We start from the raw sequence: 6,040 nt of genomic DNA, 5'->3' as shown, positions 1-6,040 counted from the left end.
TTGATTTTCTCTCTGGAAGATCTGTTCAATGCTGAAAGTGGGGTGGTGAAATCTCCAGTTACTATTGTATTGGAGTCTATCTCTCTCTTTAGCTCTGATAATATTTGCTTTATATTTCTAGGTGCTCCAGTGTTGGGTGCATACATATTTCAAATTGTTATATTCTCTTGCTGATTTCACCCCTTTATCATTATATAGTGACCTTCTTTGTCTCTTACAGTTTTTGTCTTGAAATATATTTTGTCTAATGTAAGTATAGCTACTTTTGCTCTTATATGGTTTTCATTGGCATGAAATATATTTTTTTCCAGCCCTTTATTTGCATTCTATGTGTGTGTTTGTAGGTGAAGTGCATTTCTTGTAGGCAACAGATTAATGGGCCTAGTTTTATTTATTTATTTTTAATCCATTCAGTTACTCTATGTCTTTTGATTGGAGAGTTTAATCCATTTACATTCAGTGTTATTATTGATAAGTAAGGACTTGTTCCTGCTATTTTGTTATTTGTTTTCAGGTTGTTTTGTGGTCTTCTCTCCCTTCTTTCTTTCTTGTCTTCCTTTTAGTGAAGATGATTTTCTCTGGTGATATGATTTCATTTCTTGCTTTTTCTTTTTTGTGTATTTACTGTATGTTTTTCAATTTGAAGTTGTCATGAGGCTTGCAAATACTATCTTATAACCCATTATTTTAAACTGATAACAACTTAACACTGTTTGCATAAACAAACAAGCCAAAAGAAAATTAATAGACTATGTCTTAACTTCATCCCCCTGCTTTTTAACTTTTTGTTGTTGCTATTTATATCTTACTGTACTGTCTATGTCTTAAAATGTTGTAGTTATTATTTTTGATTGGTTCACTGTTTATCTTTCTACTTAAGATAAAAGTAGTTTACACACCACAGTTACAGTCTTATAATAATCTGTGTTTTTCTGTGTACTGACTATCACCAGTGAGTTTTGTATTTTAGATGATTTCTTCTTGCTCATTAACATCCTTTTCTTTCTGAATGAAGTACTCCCTTTAGCATTTCTTGTAGGACAGGTCTGGTGTTGATGAAATCACTTGACTTTTCTTTTTCTGGGAAAGTCTTTGTTTCTCCTTCATGTTTGAAGGGTAATTTTGCGGGATTTACTATTCTAGGTTAAGAGTTTGTTCTCTTCAGCACTTTAAATATGTCATGCCACTCTCTTCTAGCCTATAAGGTTTGACACTGAAAAATCTCCTGTCAGATGTACTAGAGCTTCATTGTATGTTATTTATTTCTTTTCTCTGCTTTTAGGATCCTTTCTTCATCTCTGACCTTTGGGAGTTTGATTATTAAATGCGTTGAGGTAGTCTTCTTTGCGTTAAATCTGCTTGGTGTTCTATAATTTCCTTGTACTTGGATATTGATATGTTTCTAGGTTTTGTAAGTTCTGTTATTATCCCTTTGACTAAACTTTCTATCCCTATCTCTTTCTTTACCTCCTCTTTAAGACCAATAACTCTCAGCTTTTCCTTTTGAAGCTATTTTCTAGATTCCATAAGTATGCTTCATTGTTCTTTATTGTTTTTTCTTTTGTCTCTTCTATGTGTTTTCAACTAGCCTATCTTCAGCCTCACTAATTCTTTATTCTGCTTGATCAATTCTGCATTAAAAGACTCTGATGCATTCTTCAGTACGTCAATTGCATTTTTCACTCCAGGATTTCTCCTTATTCTTTTTAATTATTTCAATCTCTTTGTTAGATTTATCCGATAGAATTCTAAATTCCTTCTCTTTGCTATCTTGAATTTCTCTGAGTTTCTTCAATATATCTATTTGGAATTCTGTCTGAACAGTCACATATCTCTGTTTCTCCAGGATTGGTCCCACATGCCTTATTTACTTCTTTTGGTGAGATAATGTTTTCTTGGATCATCTTAATACTTGTAGATCTTCTGAGTCTGGGTATTGAAGAGTTAGGTATTTATCGTAGTCTTCACAGTCTGGACTTGTTCATACCCATCTTTCTCAGGGAGGCTTTCCAGCTATTTGAAAGGACTAGGGTTTTGTGATCTAAGCTGTATCTGCTCTAGGAGGCAGTAATGCTCTGGTTCTTGCAGACTCATAGAGGTACTACCTTGATGTTCTTGGACAAGATCCAGAAGAATTCTCTGTATTACGAGGCAGAGACTCTTCTCTTCCTTTACTTTCTCCCAAACAAAGAGAGTCTCTTTTTCTCTGTTCTGAGCCACCTGGAGCTAGGGATGGAGTGACACAAGCACCCCTGTGGCCACCACCTTTTGGACTGAGATGGGTAGAACATAAAGTGAGAACAGCACTGGGTCTGGCCCAAGGCCTGCTATAACAACTCCCTGGCTACCACTATGTTCACTCAATGCTCTAGGGCTCTACAATCATCAGCTGGCAAAAGCAGCCAGGCCTATGTCCTTCTATTCAGGGCAGCGAATTCCCCCAGGTCTTGTGTGGGTTGAGGGGCCATCCAGGCACCAAGAACTAGAGTAAAAAACCTTAGAAGTCTACCTGGTATTCTGCTGTGCTATTTTTGAATTGTTTTCTTAGTGGGTATATGTTAGCCAGGGTTCTCAAGAGAAAGAGAAACAATGGGGTATATAGAGATATGTAGGAGGAGATTTATTATAGGGATTGTCTCACAGAATTATGGAGGCCAAGAAGTCCAGTGATATACTGTCTGCATATTTCCTGGGAAACCAGGAAAACCAGTGGTATAATTTAAGTTCAAAGGCCTGAGAACAAGAGTACCTAATGACATAAGTCTCCATCCAGAAAAGTTTAATCCTGGTGTGGGGTGTACACTGGTGTAACTCCATTTCCTGAGAACTTGAGTTGGGGAGGGTTTGGAAGTCCTGGAGTCCAAAGGCCCGAGAACCAGTAGTTTCAATATCTGAGGGCAGGAGAAGTCAAATGTCCCAATTCAAGAAGAGAGAAAAAAATAACCCTTCCTCTGCCTTTTTATTTGATTCATGCCTTCAACAGATTAGATTATGTCCACCCACACTGATGAGGGCTGATCTTCTTTGCTCAGTCTGTTGATTTAAATACTAACCTTGTCAAGAAACACCTTCACAGACACACCCATAAATAATCTTTACCAGCTATCTGGGCATTCCTTAGGCCAGTCAAGTTGACATATAAAATTAACCATCACAGGTTGCTGTTAGAATTATGACAACATCATAATTTATAACAATCTATTTCAAGTTAATGCCAACTTAATTACAATAATATACACAACTTTGTTCCTATGTAGCCCATCCCCTTCCCCCTCATTTTTTGTTGTTATTGTCATGCAAGTTATAATATATAATTCCAAATCTAGATATCCTACTCATTACTGATCATCTCCAGTACATTGTGTACCCTTTTTTTTTTTTTTTTTTTTGAGACGGAGTCTCGCTCTGTTGCCCAGGCTGGAGTGCAGTGGCCGGCTCTCAGCTCACTGCAAGCTCCGCCTCCGGGTTCACGCCATTCTCCTGTCTCAGCCTCCCGAGTAGCTGGGACTACAGGCGCCCGCCTCGTCGCCCGGCTAGTTTTTTGTATTTTTTAGTAGAGACGGGGTTTCACCATGTTAGCCAGGATGGTCTCGATCTCCTGACCTCGTGATCCACCCGTCTCGGCCTCCCAAAGTGCTGGGATTACAGGCTTGAGCCACCGCGCCCGGCCCATTGTGTACCCTTGAATACAGAAAAAATATGAAATACTTTGCAAATCTTAAGTCATCCTTGCACAAGGGCCATACTAGTCTTCTCTGAATTGTTCTAATTTTGGTATATGTGTTGCTGAATTGAGCACAATGTGATCTGATTTTACCATTAAAAACTTCACTGTGACAGCGTGAAAAATGGATTAAAGAGGAGGCCATTGAGGAGGTGAGAAGACTGATACAAGATGCTGGAATAAACAGATGAAAGAAGATGGTGGTCTAAACTAGAGTTCAGTACTGACATGCTAGAGAATAGAAGCTGACAACAAATTTGAAAAATGTTAAAGAGATAATATTAACTCGCTATGGTGACTGAATGTAGGGTTGAGGAATATAGAAGAGGAAAAATGTTTAGCTTTCTGCATCGTGTAACTGAAGGGATATGGTGCATTTCATAGAAATAGATAACTTTGAAATAGGAGCTTTGGGAGAAAATGCAACAAGCTCAGTTTTAGACCTTTTGAATTTGTGATAGTTGTTGGATATTCAAATAGAGACCCGGAGATGATCAATAAAGAATGCGATATCAGGCCTGGCGCGGTGGCTCAAGCCTGTAATCCCAGCACTTTGGGAGGCCGAGACGGGCGGATCATGAGGTCAGGAGATCAAGACCATCCTGGCTAACCTGGTGAAACCCCGTCTCTACTAAAAATACAAAAAACTAGCCGGGCGAGGTGGCGGGCGCCTGTAGTCCCAGCTACTCCGGAGGCTGAGGCAGGAGAATGGTGTGAACCCGGGAGGCGGAGCTTGCAGTGAGCTGATATCCGGCCACTGCACTCCAGCCCGGGTGACAGAGCAAGACTCCGTCTCAAAAAAAATAAAAAATAAAAAAAAAAAAAAAGAATGCGATATCTAGATTTGAAACTAAAGTGAGCAATATGAGCTGTGAGTATAGATTTGAGTGATTAGTATGTAGATAGTAATGGAAGCCTAATAAGTTTATTAGAATGCCCAGTAAGAGTGAATATAGTGATAATAGAAGAAGATGAAGGATGGAATTCCAAGGAACAGTAATATTTGAGTTGGAGGAAAAGATTCTTCCCAAAAAAGAGAAGGAGAAGCCCTAGAAGTACCTGGACAAGCAGGAGAACGTGCTGTCATGAAAGTTGAAGGAAGAAAGTATTTCCAGAATCAAGATGCCACAGAAAATAAGGACTACAATGTTTTCATTGGATTTAACAATAAAGAAATTAATTAATAACTGTGGTACATTAAAGATAGCTGTAAATTATTTGCTGTTCTCCCTATCAAGAAGTGAAGTCTATTTGCCTTCTGTTGAATCTGGACTGGATTGGACTTGTATTGACCAATGTGGCAGAAGTGAGGTTCTTTAATTTCTGAGGCTGAGCAGCTTCTATTTTCACAAGGTTGAAATTGTTCCTCTTGAAACTCAGCCTTCATGTTGAGAGAAGCCCACATGTAGAAAGGCCAGGAGGAGAAGGACTAACTTCTACCTGAGTTCCCAACCAAAAGCCAACACCATCTGCCAGTCATGTCAATGAGCCATAGTGGATGTTCCAGCTCAGTCAAGCCTCCAGGTGACTGCAGTTCCATGCAGAACAGAGAAATTGTCTAGCTGAGGCTTGTCAACCCACAGAATCATGACAGATAACCAATGGTGTCTGTTGTTTTAAATGACTAAGTTTTGAGGTACTGTGTTACTCAGCAATTGACATATTTTCTTACTATTTTGTAATGTCCATAAGAGCAGCTGTCCTATTGGGGAACTGCCGGTGTAAATTGTAATGGGTTGAAGAGTGACTTGAAGGATAGAAACTGCAGACATCTATTTTAAGAAGTGGAGTGTGAAAGAGAGGAGCTATTTAGAGTGGTATTGGAAGAAGTTCTGTATTTGACAAAGGATGTTTTGTTTGTTTTTAATAGGAAAAATTAAACAGTATTTAAGAAGGGGTTAGGTGGTGCCTCACACTTATAATCCCAGCACTTTGAGAGGCTGAGGCAGGAGGACAGCTTGAGGCCAGGGGTTCAAGACCAGCCTCGGAAACACAGTGAGACTTCATCTCTACAAAAAAAAGTCAAAAACTTAGCCAGGCGTGGTGGTACATGCCTGTAGTTCCAGTTATTTAGGAGATTAAGGTGGGAGGATCATGTGAGCCCGAGAGGAGGTTGAGACTGCAGTGAGCCATGATTGCACCATTGCACTCCAGCCTGGGTGACAAAGTGAGACCCTGTCTCAAGAAAAGAAAAGAAAAAGTGTTCGTTTAAGTAAAAAACATTGAAGACACAGGAGAGATGAGTTAATTGATGGAGCAAGGTTCCTGAGGAGACAGGGAAATGCTCTCTTATTCAGATGCCCCTAGAAAGGACCT

General features: G+C 39.4%; 1 non-coding gene across 1 annotated transcript; it reads right to left on the bottom strand.

Moving 5' to 3' along the window:
* Positions 1-3,693: 3,693 nt before the first annotated feature.
* Positions 3,694-3,799, bottom strand: LOC117095447. The gene has a single exon (XR_004441990.1). It is a non-coding gene; the product is annotated as a U6 spliceosomal RNA (small nuclear RNA).
* Between the last annotated feature and the right edge of the window lie 2,241 nt (positions 3,800-6,040).

The sequence above is a fragment of the Trachypithecus francoisi genome, unplaced genomic scaffold (assembly GCF_009764315.1).
Source record: "Trachypithecus francoisi isolate TF-2019V2 unplaced genomic scaffold, Tfra_2.0 Lachesis_group13, whole genome shotgun sequence".
Classification (NCBI taxonomy): Eukaryota; Metazoa; Chordata; class Mammalia; order Primates; family Cercopithecidae; genus Trachypithecus; species Trachypithecus francoisi.
This window is presented reverse-complemented; position numbering and strand designations above follow the sequence as displayed.